This window comes from Gracilinanus agilis, chromosome 2 (genome assembly GCF_016433145.1).
Source record: "Gracilinanus agilis isolate LMUSP501 chromosome 2, AgileGrace, whole genome shotgun sequence".
Lineage (NCBI taxonomy): Eukaryota > Metazoa > Chordata > Mammalia > Didelphimorphia > Didelphidae > Gracilinanus > Gracilinanus agilis.
The window spans coordinates 68183433-68202319 of NC_058131.1; positions in this window are offsets into that span (position 1 = coordinate 68183433).

Genomic DNA, 18887 nt, shown 5'->3' on the forward strand with positions numbered 1-18887 from the left:
ATATATTTATATATCTCTTGACATTTAATCCTATACAGTTAGTCCCTGTTCTCTCTATGTAAACTTCTTCTAGTTACCCTGTTGGTAATAATAATTTTTAATATTTTCCAATGCCTTCGTTTTTCTTAGGATATAAATTGATTGAACTTGTTGTATCCCTTAAAGAAAATAATTTTTTCCTCCTCCTCCCATTCTCTTAATTACCTTCTGTTGATTCTCTTGAGTTCTGAGTTTGTGCAGCAAACTCTCTGTTTAAGTCCAGTTTTTTCTTGATGAATGTTTGGAAGTCATAGATTTTATTGAATCACCACACTTTCCCCTGCAATAATATATTTAGTCTTGCTGGATAGTTGATTCTTGGTTGTAAACCCAGTTTTCTTGCTTTCTGGAATATTGTGTTCCATGCCTTCCTGTCCTTCAGTGTAGATGCAGTCAGATCCTGTGTTATCCTAACTGTGGTTCCCTGATATCTGAATGACTTTAGCACCTTGTAATATTTTTTCATTGGTCTGGTAGTTTTTGAATTTGGCTATAATATTCCTCGAATTTGTCAATTGTGGATTAAATGTAGGAGGTGATCTGTGGATCCTGTCAATTTCCACTTTTCCCTCTTGTTCAAGAATTTCTGGGCAATTCTCTCTGCTAATTTCTTGTAAAATGCTATCTATACTTTTTCTTTTATCATGAACATCTGGTAAACCAATAATTCTTAAGTTGTCTCTTCTAGCTCTGTTCTCCAGATCTTTGGTTGAATAAATGAGGTGTTTCTTATTTTTCTCAAATTTTTCATTTTTAAATTTTATTTAATATATTCTTGCTGCCTTGTGAAATCATGTGATTCTAGTTGTTGAGTTCTGTGTTTTAAAGACTGAATTTCATCCCTGGCTTTTTGGTGATCCTTCTCTTTCTGGTCTGATTTTCTTTGTAGATCATCTTTTGTCTTCCAAAGCCTGTGTCCAGTTTGCTGTAACTACTTCATTTTCTTCTATTTCTGCTTCATTTGCTATCTTTTCACTTCCTTGAAAGAAGCTGTCAATTGTCATTTCTTTTCTCTTTTTCTGTTGCTTACTCGTGTTTTTTCCCTTCCTTGTTCTGCTAGTTTGAGCAGATGTATTTAATGATCTTTGATGAAAGATTCAGTTGGTAATGGAGGTTTGTAGTTACTTTCTCTGCCCTCTGAAGACTTCTTGTCTGTTCAATTGTTGAGATTAATCCTCTATTTATTGGATTAATCTTACTGCTTTATCTGCCCTGAGGCTAAAACCTCAAGGGGGGGGGGAACAAACAAACAGAAACAAAAACAACAACAAAAAAAAACATGGGGTGACAAGTAGGAGCATTTTTGCTGAACTGAGCTCTCCAGCAGTGGGGTCCCCCTGTGCTGTCTGCTGTGTTTGATCTGGTTTTCCTTCCTCTTAAATCCCTGTGTTCTCTATCTCGATATGAGGAAGCCAAGCTCTCTGTGGTCTGGGGTTTGGCTCGCTCTATGCCATCATCTTCTGGGCATTTTTGCTGTGTTTCTCTGTTTTTCTCCTGCAATCACCTCTTCAGTGCCTGTGTTTGACTCCCTGAGTCCAGTGCCAGCAAGGCCCTCTCTCTTGACCAGTGCGCCCACCGGCCCTGAGATTTCCCAGGCTGCTGGAGACTCCACATAGCACATGGGGGAGGTGTCCTGGGATCCTGGGATTCCCCTTCTACTCCCTCAGACTGGACAGTTCAAGAATTGAAGCCTTTTTCTTGGCATACCTCTTTAGTTATGCTGCAGTAGGGTTCCCCCTGCTCTGTCCCATTATTAGATTTGGTCCTCCTTCTTCTCGAAGTGCATTGTTTTCTATCTTGGTGTGTAAGGGTGCGGAGGTTTTAAGATTTGCTCTGTCTATGCTGCCATCTTCAACAGAATCTCCCAATTTTACAGATGAACAACTGAGGCAAATATTGAGCAATTGATTGACTCAAGATCACAAAACTAGTAATTATCTTAAGCCAGATTTGAGATAAAATTTTCCTTACTACATGCCTGGTGCTCTATTCACTATACCAGTGATGGCAAACCTTTTGGAGATGGAGTGCTGGGCCCCAACTCAAACCCACACCCCAGACCAAGTACTGTGTCTGCCCCCACCTCAGATGATGTGCTACATCCCTACCCCCTTACTGGGTCTAGAGTGTACCCCACATCCCCTTAACCCACACAGGGAAGAGAGAAAGAACTTCCATGGGGCGGCTTTACAGAGGGGTGAGTGAAGTGAGGAATGTCTTCAGTGAGTATATATATATATATATAAAGAGAGATCTGAGTGGCCTGAGCACTCTGCTCCCCTCCAGCTCTGCTGCCTATGAGCTATACACTTTACCTCCCTGTGCATTCCCATTGGGCTGCTGGGCAGAAGTGCGGGTGATAAGAAAAAAATGTCATCAAACAAGAGGGAGATGGAAGCAACACTGCCTGAGTTCCTCTGCCTTTCTTGGCTTTCTAACGTTTATCTCTGGGAGGAAGTAGGGAGGGAGGGTGGCCAAGTGCCCACAGAGAGCTCACTGTATGCCATCTTTGGCATCCATGCCATACGTTTGGCATCACTGCCCTATACCACCTAGCTGCCCTGATCTCTGGCATATTGTGTTCTAATAGTGTATGCTCTAAATATGATTCCTTCTAGCCCTTCAATTTTATTTTCTAAAGGTACTTTTAGCATTTATAATTCTTATTTCCTTATATGTACAATGGGTATATTAGAATGTTAAAATGGTGGTAATAATCCATGACCATCTATCTCATAGGTCTATTAAGGAATCACATGTGAAAAAATATATTAATTTTTTAAAACTGTATAAATACATAATTTATGGTTTTTGCTATTCATACATTAGTCAATGTTATGAAGGGTGTTTAACTTGGAGTTCACATGGTTGAAATATCCCCTATGTATGATCAGATGGTACTGTTTTCAGATGACATATGGTAGTGATTCTTGTAACACTGGAATATCCAAAATCCTAAAATTGGAGATGGTAGAAATGGAAACAGATGGCTACATGTTGGATATAAGGGAACTATAGCATTTGATAACTTCTATGAAAGAAGGCACAATCACACAATATATACACAAATAAATATTTAAATGAAATATAAACTGAAAAGAAATTTGACTAACCATATAAAGGACAAAAGAAGGTAAAGGAAAACCAAATGCTATAGGGGCTCATTTAATCATAACAGACCAAGTAGATGTCCTTCAGTAAATTTAGATTGAACTCTAAAAGGATTTTTGGGAAAATGAGGCAAGATGACTGGTGTCTATGCTTTGCAATCTATTTCATTTGAAAGAGTATCTATAGTGATGAAATTGCATATTTATCAAAATATTGGTTTCATCATTTTAATTATTCTAAAAGAAATCTCAGAAATAGACAATAAATTCCTGGACTTTGATGTTAGTACTTAATATACATGTTGTCTCCATTTCCTGATTCAGGAAGACTTAGGGATCTAAGTTCTTATCCTGGTTCTATCAAAATAACAAAGTAAGATCATAGAGAAATCTATCCATTATTTAGAGATTTCTTGACTACCCTCTAAATAAAATAGTTGGATCTAATCAGTTTATAACTTTTTAGAGACAATAATGTTCAGGTAACAAGGTAAACCAGAAGATGTCTGAAGTCCTTTCCAAATCTAAAACTCTATGATACTATCAGTAGACAATAAGGACCCGTCAAATTTTCTTTATATTCTCCAACTCATTCTATATACTAATAATGTGTATTTCAGAATCTCTCTACCTGTAGCCTAACTTTAATATATACTGCCTATATCATACATGTACATACACATAAGCATTTACATGTATGTATTAAATACCACAAATATAATTCACAGATACATGACTATTTATATAGGTATATTAATATATATGTAAAAGCAACATATATGTATAGTCTATCCAACATTTTTTTCCATTTTTTGTCAAATTAACCAAATGTATCAGATGTTAATACATAATTATTTTAATTTACATTTCTCTAATTATTAATGATTTAGAGCATATTTATGTAGATTTTAATTACTTAATGTCTTCCACCAGAGACTTGTTATTCATATCACCTTACCATTTATCAATTGTCAAGTGACTTTCAAATGTATATATTTGTATCCTTAGTCATGAGAATTTTATTAGATAAATTTGGTGCAAAGATTGTTTTTATTTACCTACTTTTCCCAAATGTTTAATAGGTAAAATTATAATTAACATTTAGCACTGACAAATATTCTCCTTTGATCCAGACAGCAACCTTGTCAAGTGTGTGCTATTAACATCTTCATTTTACAGATATATAAACTAAGGCCTTTATAAAAGCTTAGGACAAAAATGAAATACATTAGGTCATATAGAGTCAAAGGTCAATGGTTATATTAAAAAAATGAATGAATGAATAAATACATAAAAATTGAAAACAGGTATTCCAGACTGAAGTTTAAATGAACTGGTTTAATTATGCAAAACCTTTTTAATTTCTATGTTGTTTAAATTATTCATTTTACCTCCTGTGACTCTATTTTTTGTTTCATCTATAGATCTGAAAGGTAATTTCTTCTAAGCTACTTTAGTATCTTTATAATGTCTCCCTTTATATCTACAGATAATTAATATTGAACTGGGATTTAAAAAAAATAATTTTCCCTTCACCCCTCCCCACCTCTCATCAAGAACAGTCTGATTCTAAGGTCAGACTGAATGTTTCTCCCCCAGGCTATGAAACTGTCTTGGACCCTCCCTTGTTTCATTTAGATATTAAAAGGATAAAAACTTGAGGAGAAATTGGACAAGCCAGGACTCCTTGAATTCCTTTACTACTTTGAAAGATTAGAGAAGTCAGCAAGCTCTGCAGTCATGTTGGACTGACCTAATCATATGGTGGGGAGGAAAACACATATTGGCATCCTGTTTTGGGATATTAAGGGGAAGGACTGATTAATGAGGTTACAAGGAGTACATAAATATTTACTAAAGAGGAGGTTAACTTTTTTGCTCTTGGGCATCAGTTCAGATTGTGGAGGACGCCAACTGACCAGTTTAAAATGTCTTGAACAAAGAATAAATTATTTTAAAATTAAGAAATATTATATCTTGAGAATTTCAAACATTACATACATAGATCATATTGCCTTTTTATTTCATCTCTTGTTATATTACTTTTCCCCAATTATATGAAAAATTATTTTCAACACTAGAATTCAAAATTTTTGAGTTCCACATTTTCATCCTACTTCCTTTCCCTCCCCTCTCCCTGAGATGGTTTGTAATTTGATAACATTTATGCATGTGATGTCACTCATAAAATATTTCCCTATTCATCATGTTATTGAAGAAAATACATATAAAATGAAGAAAGTAAAGTGAAAAGTAGTATATTTCTATTTGCATTCAGAGTCCATCAATTATTTCTCTGAAGGTGAAGAGCATTTTTTATGGATCCTTTGGAACTATCTTGTATCACTATATAGCTGAAAATAGCTAAATCATTCACAGTTAATATTACAATATTGATGTTACTATGTACAATGTTCTCCTCTTTCTGCTCACTTCACTTTGCATCATTTTATGTAAAATTTTCCAGATTTTTTCTCAAATCAACCTGCTTGTGATTTCTTATGGCATAATAGTATTAAATTACAATTACATACCACAACTGATATAGTTGTTCCCCAATTGATGAACTTATCTGTACTTTTCCATTTTTCTACCACAACAAAAATGAATTGTTATATTTTTGTACAACGTGTTTTTTTAGATTTATATGATTTACAAGCCTAGTAGTGATATTGGTGAATCAAAATGTATGCATAGTTTTATTACTCATTGGTCATAGTTCCAAATTACTCTATTTAATGGCTGGATGTAGCTTTTTGAAGTTATTTTTGCTATATGGTGTGAATATGGTTCTATGCCCATGTCTCCCAAACTGCTTTACTGTTTTGCTAACATTTTTATTGTTAATGTTACTTGACTTCTTGCACTAATAATTGAGACCTTCAGATATATCAAACACTAGAATAATTTTGTTGTTTGTTCATTTGTTAACTTCTGTACATTAAGTTCCAAACTTTTCCTCTCATCTACCTCTCTGTTTCTTACTCAGTACCAAATAATTTGATGATTACTACACTGTAATACAGTTAGACATTTGATAGTAATAAGCCTCTTTTGGTCAATTTTTCTCATTAATTCATGACATTCCTAAACTTTTCTTGTTCTGGATTAATTTATTATTATTCTTTCTTTTCTCTATTCCTTTGTTAGTTTGATTGGCATGACACTAAAGTAGGTTGGCATGGTACTACAGTAAGCTGTTTAAGCCATTTTTTATTGTTAGTTCAACCTATCTATGAACAATTGTTTCCAATAATTGAGATCTATCCTCGTTTGTATAAAGAATAAATTGTAAAGGTGTCCGTATAGTTCTAGTGTGTGTCTTAGAAAGTATATTACCTAGTATATTATGCCATATCTAATTATTTTGAATTATATTTTATTTATATCTTTTTATATTGATTTTAATATAAAGAAATTCTAATTATTGTTATAGATTTATTTTATATCCTACAAGTAAGATAAAATTATTACATTTTTCAGATATTTTAGTTAAGGTTTTCTAAAACAACTATCACATCATCAAAAGTGATAATTTTGTTTCCCCTTTTCTCTATGTATTCCTTAAGTTTTATAATCTCATCTTATTGCCATAATCAACATTTCTAATATTAAATATAATAGAATGAGTGATAATGGACATATTTGCTTTAAATCTCAACTTATTGAAAAGTCTTCTAATTTATCACCATTACAGTTAATGCCTACTATACTATATAAATATAATAGTTAACTATACCTTAATTCTTGGTATATATTTAGCCTTATCTCATAGTATGAGCTTTTTAATATTTCTATGCTTTCTTTGTTAAAATCATATTTAAATTTTTCTATCCATTTTAATTATGGATATTAGTCTATGTTTTACTTTTATCAGTGTTCTAGATGTCAAGATATATTTGTGTCATAGAAGAAGTTTGGTAGGATCATTTTTTTAACATTTTGTATATTTTTGAATTAGTTTTTCTTTAAAAGATTGATAGAATTCACTTGTAAGTCTCACTGATCCAGAGGACTCCACCATTCCTATTTTGGAAATTCACTTATAATTATTCAGTGTCATTTTTGAAGATTGTGTTATGTAAAATCCTCTCTTTACCATTCTATTATTGTGGATATCTTGTATTATCAGTAATATTCATCAATTTCATTCATAACCTCAATTTTATTAGCATGTAATCAAATGAAATAGTTCTTAATTTCTTTTCTGTATGGTTATTTTTTTTCATTTTTGATACTAGTAATTTGATTTAATTAATTTAAAAATCAGTTTAGAAAATAGTGTATACAATTTGCTGACAAATAATTATCTTCTGTTCATTTTGCAAAGCTGTGAGAATCACTATGACTTTTATAATCAAAGAACCTGAGTTCAAATCCCACTTCCAATGTGTATTACCTGTATGGCCTTAGATAATTTACTTAGCCTATCCAAACATCACTTCCTTTTTAATAAAATAAAAAGCATTGAACTAGATGGCTTCTTAGGTCATACTATTCCTGAGTTATGCTATTAAGATCCATGTGCTCCCTTCCAATATTCTCCTTGAGGTTAAGGACTGCTTTAATTTTTTCTTTGAAGCGTCTGTCAATCTGGACACCTCAATTTTACCCCTGCCTTTGAGAATCCCCAGTACCAGGTGCACCTGTTTTGGGTTGAACTATAGACCCAAAACTGTTTGGGGACCCCAGTGTGGGTGGGATCTGTGGACGTAGTCAAAATGTTGAGTGCCTTTATTTGTTTTAGAAGCTTCCCTGATTGTATTAAAGTCCTCTCTCAGGAAACTTGGTCTTAGTTTTAACCTTTTCTTTGTAATTGTTGTAGTTGACCACTCCATGATACCTCCGAGGCTGGCTGGAGACCTTTTTGCAGCCTACTTGCAGTTTGTCTATGCAGGCCTGCTGTACCAAGTTCTCTAGAGGGTATAAAAGAACTGAAAGTTCTATCCCACTTCAGAGCTGGCATCTAGCGTGGTGCCTTCTCCCAGAGATATGGCTCCAGAGTCCCCAGGGTGTAGTCCCTGTATAGATTTTGGCACTGGACTCTGTATGGCAGCCAAATATTGGATTTATACCTATCCTGAATAAAGACTTGGGTTTTTCTGACTACCTAATAGTTCTGTGGTTTTTTTCCCAAGTCAATACTTCGATGTCTGAGACAGAGCTTAAATTATATTGGGTGCTTAATAAATGCTTGCTCGTTGATTGGCTATTTCCATGATATGATTTATATAAATTGTCATATTATAATGGGAAATTCCAGAGATAATGAAAACATGACTCATTCTTTACCAACCTAGAAACAACTGCAACAGTAATAGTGTCTGGTATGTTGGCACAATTAAGCCAGTGTTTTCCTGACAGCTGTATTATGATAATAAATAACTCAAAGGGATTCAGTACTACTCAGTTTGTGAAGCACTTTTCTCTCAAAATTTGTGTTGAAGGAAATTATATTCAGAATTTTTCAATGACTACTCCATTGTTGGAAGTCTAGTAAGTATCATAGCTAGGATTTGATTCCAGGTCCCTGGGTTGAAATGTCTGGTATTAATTCACTTTTTCCACACTGTTTTTCACTCACATAAGAGAAGACAAATTCCCCATTCACCACATGGACTCTTCAGATCAGACCACAACCATTTGTACATTTGGGCATCCATGACTGGAGGGCCAGACATTAAAACAGATCACTGCCATAATTATTCATGTAAGTTCCAGTGGGCCTAGGTTCTTCTTCCCACCAGCACTTGTGTAAATGGAATTAACTCTAGCCATTCATAGTCAAAAATCTACTCATTCTAGCCTTAGAAATGATGTAATTCCTCACCTTCCTTAGTGGGGAGGGGAGACTAGTTACCGACATGTGACAATAAGTAACAAATCAAGAACAAGGGACTGCCCTTTGGGCAGTCCAAATCTATGTAGAGACTGCCATTTGTCCACTTGAATTAGAGGTGGACCCATGGGAAGTGACGAAAGACACTATTTCTTTACGTAAGTTGGTTACTTCCTGTGGAGGCAGTTCCCCCTCTGAACTTGGTGCTGAAGGACCTCTCCTGAGACCACAGAAAGCTTACACTCTGTATTGTCACGTGGGTAAGTTAGGCTGACTTCCTTGGCCTATCTAGGCCGCTTCTAAAGTCTGCTTTAAGTAGGCACTAGCCTATCTGGCTGTTAGGCCTTGTGGCTTGTAGCCTGATTTATTTAGCCTTTTAACCTTCTCTCGTCCAGGCCTGACCAGGCCTGGACTAGCCTCTCCCTTTCTCTTTATTCCTATACTTTTACCTTCCTAGTTGTAAATAAACTTGCCTCAACCCCATGCTGACTTGATTCTGATTTAATTACAGAATCAATCTGAACTGTTGATTCCTGGTGGCCACAGTTTAAATATATATCTATAAAATACCTAAATTTCCCTCTTACACACTCTAATTTTGCTTCTGATTTTTTCAGTTTAAAAATGTTCACTAAATTTTTTTAAAATATTAATTAAAAATTAATTAGGTTTTAGATTTTTTTAGATTAATGAATAAGAATGTCATTTATGATCTAATAAAAGTTCACCTTAAAATATAAAATACCCTGAATGTTTAATCTACTGAAATGTGTTACATATGTCTAGGAACAATTCTGATTTTTGGAACTCTCTGGGAAGGAGGGGATTTTCATCTCCAAATGAGAAATTCTAAAAGTTAGATTTTGCTGACTCATTTTATGTAAAATATTGGTATGTGGGTAAGATTCTACTTTGAAGCAGCAAATGATGAGTCCTGGGTTTAGTCTAAATCTCATTTGGATTGAATAACCTTTCCTAGCATCCTCCCATCACCCCCTGCAAATACTCACTGCAAGGGACTGTTCATTTTCTACTTTCCTTGGGAGGTTTAAATGTCAAATTTGCATTTCCCTCAAAGTTGAAAATACAAGGAGTTCAAAATGAAATGAAGCAATAGGACAGAACCTTTTAGAAATTGGAAAACAATAGTCATAATCCCCTATTATAGGTATTATGATTTGTAAAGCCTTTTCATCTCACCATTAATGGAAGAAAATGTTTAAGAATTCTCATCAGTTCACACTCACATTTCCTAATGAACTCCATAGATTACCAGACAGTTCTTAGCCCTGGTGCAAGTTTTGTTTAAAAAAAAAAAACAACAGATTTATTGAACAAAACTAAACAAAATACATTTCCTTAAATAACATTTGTTTTAAATTATCACTTTAATTTGTTCAGCTTAATGTACTGGATTTGGAAACTTTGAATACTAGGATCTTTTTTTTGGAGAAGAGACAAAGCTTTGAGATTGATTTCTCCAAGTCTTTATTACAAACTGTCTCTTTCCTTAATTTTTCCTACTTCTTTTTACTTTTTCATTCTTATTTATAATCAAAGAATTTGGATCACTAAGGAGCAACAAAGAAATCATCTTAACCACTCTCTTTGAAGACTCAGCTTTATTCTCATGCTGTCCAAGAGATCTTTCCTAGTGCCTTTTCTCTGCCATTACCTTTGAGATTGCCTTCAATTTACAAATATGGCACAGTGGATAGAGTGCCAGGTCTGGCTCATCTCAAGAAGACTCATCTTTCTGAGTCCAATTCTGGCCTCAGACACTTACTAGCTGTGTGTTTCTAGGGAAGTCACTTAACTTTATTTGCCTCAGTTTCCTCATCTTCCAAATGATCTAGTGAAGGGAATTACTCCATAATATTTGTCAAGAAAACTCCAAATGGGATCATGAAAAGTCAGATATAGGTCACATTCTTCGAATTTTGAGTGCTCAGCACAGACCCTAAATAAGTATCTAATGTTTGTGTACCGATTGTTTTAAAGGAGGAAACTAAGGCCAAAAGATTTTATTTGACATTCCCAATGCCATACATATATACAATTTAAAAATTGTGCAGCCTGTTTTTAAATTCATTAAAATTGGGTGACTAAGTGACTCAATGAATGGGGTCCAAGGTTTGGAGTCAGGAAGACCTCAGTTGAAGTTTGTCCTCAGATACTTTCTAACGACATTAAGCAAGATGAAATTGTTGTATGCCTATTTCCTCATCTATAAAAGAAGATAATACTACCTACTTCAAAGTATTAATAAGAGGATCAAATGAAAGAATGTTCATGTAGAGCTTAGCACAGTGCCTGACATAAAGTAGGAACTATATAAATACAAGCTATTGAATTCAATATTCTTTTAACAAGTATTTTTGTATTCTATTTACCCTTCTTATCAATTATTTAAGGGGAAAGATCTTATTATTTTTATTTTTTTTCTAACCTTGAGTCCATGGCTCTACCCAGAGGAAGTATGAGAATGAATGGTTTTTGAATGAGTGCTACAAACATATTCAATCTATTAAAACAGAATTTCTAGTATTGTTGTATAGTGGAAAAAGCACTGGATATCAAAAGTCCTGCATTCTAGTCCAGGAAATTCTGTTTCTTTTTAGAGGCAGCTGATGGTATAGTCTATATAGTGATGTACTTGTCAGAAAATCCTAAATTCAAACTGGCCCAAAATACTAGACCTATACCACTGGATTAAATTTAATTCAATCTGATAAATATTTATTAAGGTCATACTCTGAACCAGGCACTGTGGTCAGTAGTCAGCTCTGGGCAAACCACTTAATTTCTATATGCCTTAGTTTATTTATCTGTAAGGTGAAGTCAATAGTATCTATTTCAGAGCATTGACAAAAGAATCAAATGGAATAATGCTTGTAAAATGCCTGACATATAGTAGGTTCTGTAGAAGTATAAGCTATTAAATTCTATATTTTTTTCACATGTATCGAAATCAACCATTTACCCTTCTCATAATCCCTTAAATAAAAAAAAAACTCTTGAGTGGAAAGTTTACCTTTTGGGTTATTTTTTGGATATTTTTCCCATTTCTTTCTAGACTCCAGACGAGGGCTCTATACAGAGGAAACATTAGAATGGAGAGTTATTGAGCAGATGATCCATACATTCTATGATCTATTAAAATAAAATGCCAAATAATATTGATGGAATGAAAAAGGCATTGGATATAATTCAGAAGACCTGGATTCTAGTTCAAGAACTGTTGTTTCTAGTTAGAGTCAGCTGGTGATACTACAGTACTGGGCCTGGAATCAGAAGTTCTAAGTTTACATTGGCACCAGACAATTACTAGTTCTGTAATCTCGGGCAATTCAAACCAATTCAATGAATATTTTTGGGACCTATTCTGCACCAGGTACTACACTTTGCACCAGGAAAGATACTTAGCCTCTCTATGCCTCAGTTTCCTCAATTATAGAATCATAATAATAGTAGTATCTTCCTCCCAGAGTTATTGTAGGCATAAAGTGATAATACTTATAAAGTGCTTAGGATAGGGCCTGGCACAAAGTAAAGAAATAAGAAATATTTCTTTTCTTTTGTTCCTTTCCTACTGGTTGTGTGACCTTATTCAGTCTCCAAATCTCAGTTCCATTCTATGGAAAATAAGGAAACTAGAGTGGAATATTACCAATCTCTTTTTTGCTTGAATATTTTATGATCCCATAAACTACACAAAAATAGGGATATTTCTCCAGCCTTCGGACCCCTAACCTCTGAAGCTGCTTTCTTTTCCTCTATATTTATGTCTTTCTTCACTTTGTTCTTTAAGATTACCTTATCTTTTGTTTCCCTTTTAGATATTTACCTTCCTCTTAAAGCTTAACTTAAACATTACCTCTTTTAGGAGATGTTGATTGAACTCCAGTGCCAGAAAAGATCTATATCATCAGACCTAAGAAATCCATTTTTTTCACTTTTCTAATATTCTCATATAATAGTGCTTATTATACTTTCCAACATTTTTCTGCCTTTTTTCTAGTATGTAAGAGGTGATGCTTTAGATAAACTTTTTGTTAGCCTTGCCTATGAGCCATTAATCTATATTTGATTAGTACTCAATAAATGTATATTTGCTGATCAACTTTATTTTTATTTTTTAAATCTCCTCTATAATCTCATGGTAATAAAAGTCCAACTAGCCAAAAAGTAGGAATAAGAATAGATTAGAGAAAAAAGTAAACAATTTTGCCATTGGATTGGAATCAAACAGATCATTCTAACATTGGAGATTTGGTACTTTGCCACCTACAAATTTACAGGTTTGCTGAAGCTTTGGAGGGAAAGTTCTAATGCCCATTGACTAAGCTGGTATGAACTCTAGAAAATATTATTGCAAACATAATATAAAGGAAGATCACAAGCATATCCATGTCTGTCCCAAATGGAGGAGGAGTAGGGAGGGAAACAATTCAGCAATATATACACACATATTGTTTAAAAGGTTATACATATAATATTTTAAACAACACAAAATATAAGAAGCCTCAGTGACTCCCTATAATCACTAGGTTAAAATATAAACTCCTTAGTCTAGCTCTTAAGACTCTTCAGAGTCTGATTTGAACCAATTCTTTCCAGACATAAATATTTTGCCAGTTTCTGAGATTTCTCTAAACATAACTAGGTCTGAGCCAAACTAGCCTAAATGCTTTTTCCCATAAATGACATTCTATGTACAGAATCTATACTTTTTTCTAGAACATATCCCATTTTTGGAACACACTCTTCATAAAAAAATGTATAGTGAATTTTAAGAATGGAATATCAGGAAGGCAGACTGATAGAGGAGGAAATCTGAATTTTAATCCAGAAGACATGATTTCAAATTGCAGTTCTGAAACTTCCTAGTTATGAGACCTTTGACAAATCATTTCTGATCCCAAGGACTCCATTTTCTTTTGTGTTAAATAAAATGTTTGGCATGTATACTTTCTAATTCTCCTTGCAGCTGCAAACCAATAATCTTAAGATGGTATATGGATTAGATCCTTTCATGAATCAAAACCAAAACAAAACAAAGCTGTCTTGGACACAGTGTTGGACACAAAATCATGAACATTCAAATTCAAATTCTGCCTCAGACACTTACTAGTTATGTGACACTGGGCCAAATTGCACAGGTGATATCAGCCTCAGTGTCCTCAACTAAAGCATGAGGATAATCTTAGCATCTATCTCACAGGTATTGTAGGAATAAAATTCAATATCATCCAAAGTGTTTTGTAAACCATAAAGCATTATATAAATGATAGTCATTCTTACTATTAATCATTTGGTTAATTTGGTATAGTTATATGACCTCTAAGCTGCTTTCCAGATGTATATCTGCCTCCTGTAATCTTTTCACAATTGGACTTCTATCATTGAAATGAATTGGAACCTCTTCCCATCACTGTCTATTTCTTTTTTCCAGTCCCAGGGGGAGATTCAGTAGTGCTTTCGATTTTAGAGGACAAGAGAATCTTTCTCAACAATTCCATTTCCAGCCTTTTTTTCAGATTCAGAGCTCTGAAGACAAAGACAAAATTTAATTGAATAGAGCAGCTTAACTCAGACATAACAGATCCAGTTTGTCTGAAGACAAAGCTAGGTGGTAGACATATGGCTCAGCCATTTCATTTGCTAAAACTAGGAGTCTGAGAGCATCCCTCAGTAAATAGGGAGGCACTTAAGGCCATAGACACAATGAAGAAGGCAGAAGCAATGTAGTAGAGAGGTTCCAATTTCATTAGCATATTAGAGCATTCTTCAACTGTCAGGGAGGGGCATTTATATCACTGTCCTTCAGTTGCTTGATTTGGTCTCATCATTATGTCTTTTTTTCCCCCTTAGCCAAAGAAGGCCTAAAATTAAAAAATGGAACTTGAGAATCTAGTAAAGATGAAAAGTAAATGTCCCATGGGACAGCTCGGTGGCTCAAGGGATAGAGAGCCAAACCTTGAGACAGAAAGTGCTGGTTTCAAATTTGGCCTCAAATATTTCCTAGTTGTTTGACCCTGAAAAAGTCACTTGACCACAATTGTCCAACCCTTATCACTCTTCTGCCTTAGAACTGGTACTTAGTATGAATTTTAAAAGACAAAGTAAGAATTTTCAAAAACATAACTTTACCTGAGTTAAAGGATTTATAATCAAGTTAGATAAAATTTGGAAAAGTACTTAACACAGTGCCAGAAACACAATAGGTACTCTAGAAATATGTATTCCCTTTCTTTCTTTTCCTTTCTCTGACTAATCTGCTATAATAAGATGATAAACTTTGGACACAAATACAATGTGGAAAATGTCAGTTCATAGAAGATATCATAGGACTGGCTTGATGGATTAAAAGTATTAAGAAGTGATTGTAAGGATGGGGGATGGGACAAAAAGAGTATATGTGTGAGTGCGTGCATGCGTGCGTGCGTGCGTGTGTGTGTGTGTGTGTGTGTGTGTTTTAAACCCTTAACTTCTGTGTATTGACTCCTAGGTGGAAGAGTGGTAAGGGTAGGAAATGGGGGTCAAGTGACTTGTCCAGGATCACACAGCTGGGAAGTGTCTATGGCCAGATTTTGAACCTAGGACCTCCCGTCTCTAGGCCTGTGTGTATGTGTTTTTAATAATCAAGTTAGACTTCATGTAGGAGGAGATGGTCTATGTGAGCTCCTAAATAAAGTTAAGGATTTCAAAAGAAGGAAATTAATAGGAGGGATATTCTGGGTCTGAACAATGGACTGTGTGAATGCTCAGTTAGAAAATAGGACAGAATGAATTAGAGAACAGATAGTGCTGCAGCCAACTATAGGATCCAGGGAGAAAAATTTAAGGATGAATGGTAGTTTGGGCCTATATCACAGAAGGATATTGAATATAGAGATGAATCAGAACTATATCCCATACACAGACTTGGATCAATCAAAGAGTCAATTAATTCTTTATTGACTTATTGTTGACACTGGACAAATGAATCCAGCATCTTTGCCAAGAAAACTCCAAATGGGGTCATGAAGAGTTAGACACAGTAGAAATGACTAAACAACAACAACGAGCTCATCCATATCCTCAAAGATGGTATATTTCTTTTTTTTTAAATGATTTTTATTTTTTAGAAAAGTTATCATGGTTACATGATTCATGTTCTTACTTTCCCCTTCATCCCCAAATCTTCCCTCCCCCCCCCATAGCCGGTGCACATTTCCACTGGTTTTAACATGTGTCACTGATCAAGACTTATTTCCAAATTGCTGATACTTGCATTGCTGTGATAGTTTCGAGTCTACGTCCACAATCATGTCCACCCCAACCAATGTGTTCAAGCAGTTGTTTTTCTTCTGTGTTTCCATTCCTGCAGTTCTTCCTCTGAATGTGGGTAGCATTCTTTTCCATACATCCCTCAGAATTATCCTGGGTCATTACAAATCTGCTAGTACAGAAGTCCATTACATTCTATTTTACCACTGTGTATCCGTCTCTGTGTACAATGTTATTCGGGTTCTGCTACTTTCACACTTCATCAATTCCTGAAGGTCTTTCCAGTTCACATGGAATCCCTCCAGTTTACTATTCCTTTGAGCAGAATAGTATTCCATCACCAGCATATACCACAATTTGTTCAGCCCTTCCCCAATTGAAGGGCATCACCTCATGTTCCAGTTTTTTGCCACCACAAAAAGGCCGGGTATAAATATTTTGGTACAAGTCTGTTTATTTTTATCACTTTGGGGTTATGGCTGGATCAAAGGGCAGGCACTCTTTTGTAGCCCTTTGAAAATAGTTCTAAATTGTCATCCAGAATGGTTGGATCAGTTCACAACTCCACCAGCAATGCATTAATGTCCCAATTTTGCCACATCCCCTCCAACATTCATTACTCTCCCCTGCTATCATTTTAGCCAATCTGCTAGGTGTGAGGTGATACCTCAGAGTTGTTTTGATTTACATTTCTCTAATTATTAGAGATTTAGAACACTTTCTCATGTGCTTATTGATACTTTTGATTTCTTTATCTGAAAATTGCCTATTCATGTCCCTTGCCCATTTATCAATTGGGGAATGGCTTCATTTTTTATACAATTGATTTAACTAATATATTTGAGTAATTAGACCCCTGTCAGAGTTTTTTATTATAAAGATTTTTTCCCCAATTCATTGTTTCCCTTCTGATTTTGGTTTTTGTTTGTACAAAAGTTTTTTAATTGAATATAATCAAAATAATTTATTTTACATTTTGTAATGTTCTCTAACTCTTGCTTGGTTTTAAAATCTTTCCTTTCCCAGAGATCTGACAAGTATACTATTCTGTGTTCACTTTATTTATAGTTCCCCTCTTTATATTCAAGTCATTCACCCATTCTGAATTTATCTTGGTGTAGTGTGTGAGATGTTGTTCTAAACCAAACCTCTCCCATATTGTTTTCCAAATTTCCCAGAAGATTTGTCAAATAGTGGATTTTTGTCCCAAAAGTTGGGCTCTTTGGGTTTATCATAGACTTTCTTGCTGACATCACTCACCCCAAGGCTATTACACTGATTCTCTCTTCTGTCTCTCAGCCAGTACCATATTATTTAGATGACCACTGCTTTATAGTATAGTTTAATATCTTGTACAGCTAGGCCACCTTCCTTCACATTTTTTTCATAATTTCCCTTGATATTCTTGATCTTTTTTAATTCCAAATGAACTTTGTTATAGTTTTTTCTAATTCAGTAAAAAAGTTTTTTGGTAGTTTGATAGGTATGGTGCTAAATAGGTAAATTAATTTGGGTAGAATGGTCATTTTTATTATGTTAGCTCATCCTACCCATGAGCAGGCAATATTTTTCCAAATCTTTAGATATAGTTTTAATTGTTTGGAAAGAGTTTTGTAGTTTTTTTTTTTGGTATAATTCCTGTGTTTTTTTCGGTAGATATATTTCTAAGTATTTTCTATTGTCTAGGGTGATTTTAAATAGTGTTTCTCTTTCTACCTCTTGCTGCTGTGATGTGTTGGAAATATATAGAAATGCTGATGATTTATGTGCATTTATTTTGTATCCTGCAACTTTGCTAAAGTTGTTGATTATTTCTACAAGCTTCTTAGTTGATTCTTTAGGATTTTTTAAGTATACCATCATATCATCTGCAAAGACTGATGGCTTAGTCTCCTCATTGCCTATTTTGATACCTTCAATTTCTTTTTCTTCTCTAATTGCTACTGCTAGTGTTTCTAGTACTATGTTGAATTTTGGAGGTGATAATGGGCATCCTTGTTTCACTACTGATCTTATTGGGAAGGCTTCTAATTTATCCCCATTGCATATGATGCTTGTTGATGGTTTTAGGTATATACTGTTTATTATTTTTAGGAAAGGTCCTTCTATTCCTATACTTTTCAGTGTTTTCAATAGGAATGGATGCTGTATTTTGTCAAAGGCTTTTTCAGCATCTATTGAGATAATCATGTGGTTTTTGTTGGTTTGCTTGTTGATATAGTCAATTATGTGGATGGTTTTCCTAATGTTAAACCATCCTTGCATTCCTGGTATAAATCCCTCCTGATCATGATGGATAATCCTCTTGATCACTTGCTGGTGTCTCTTTCCTAGCATTCTGTTTAGGATCTTTGCATCTATAATTTGACTCCTTCTTTGCTTATTATATCAAATAATTTGTATAGTATTGGGATTAGTTGTTCTTTGAATGTTTGATAGAATTCACTTGTGAATACATCAGGCCCTGGCGATTTTTTCTTAGGGAGTTTTTTTTTTTTAACATTTATTAATATTCATTTTTGACATGGTTACATGATTCATGCTCCACCTTTCCCCTTCAACCCCCCCCGCACCCCCCCCACCCTTGGCCGATGCGCGTTTCCACTAGTTTTGTCATGTGTCCTTGA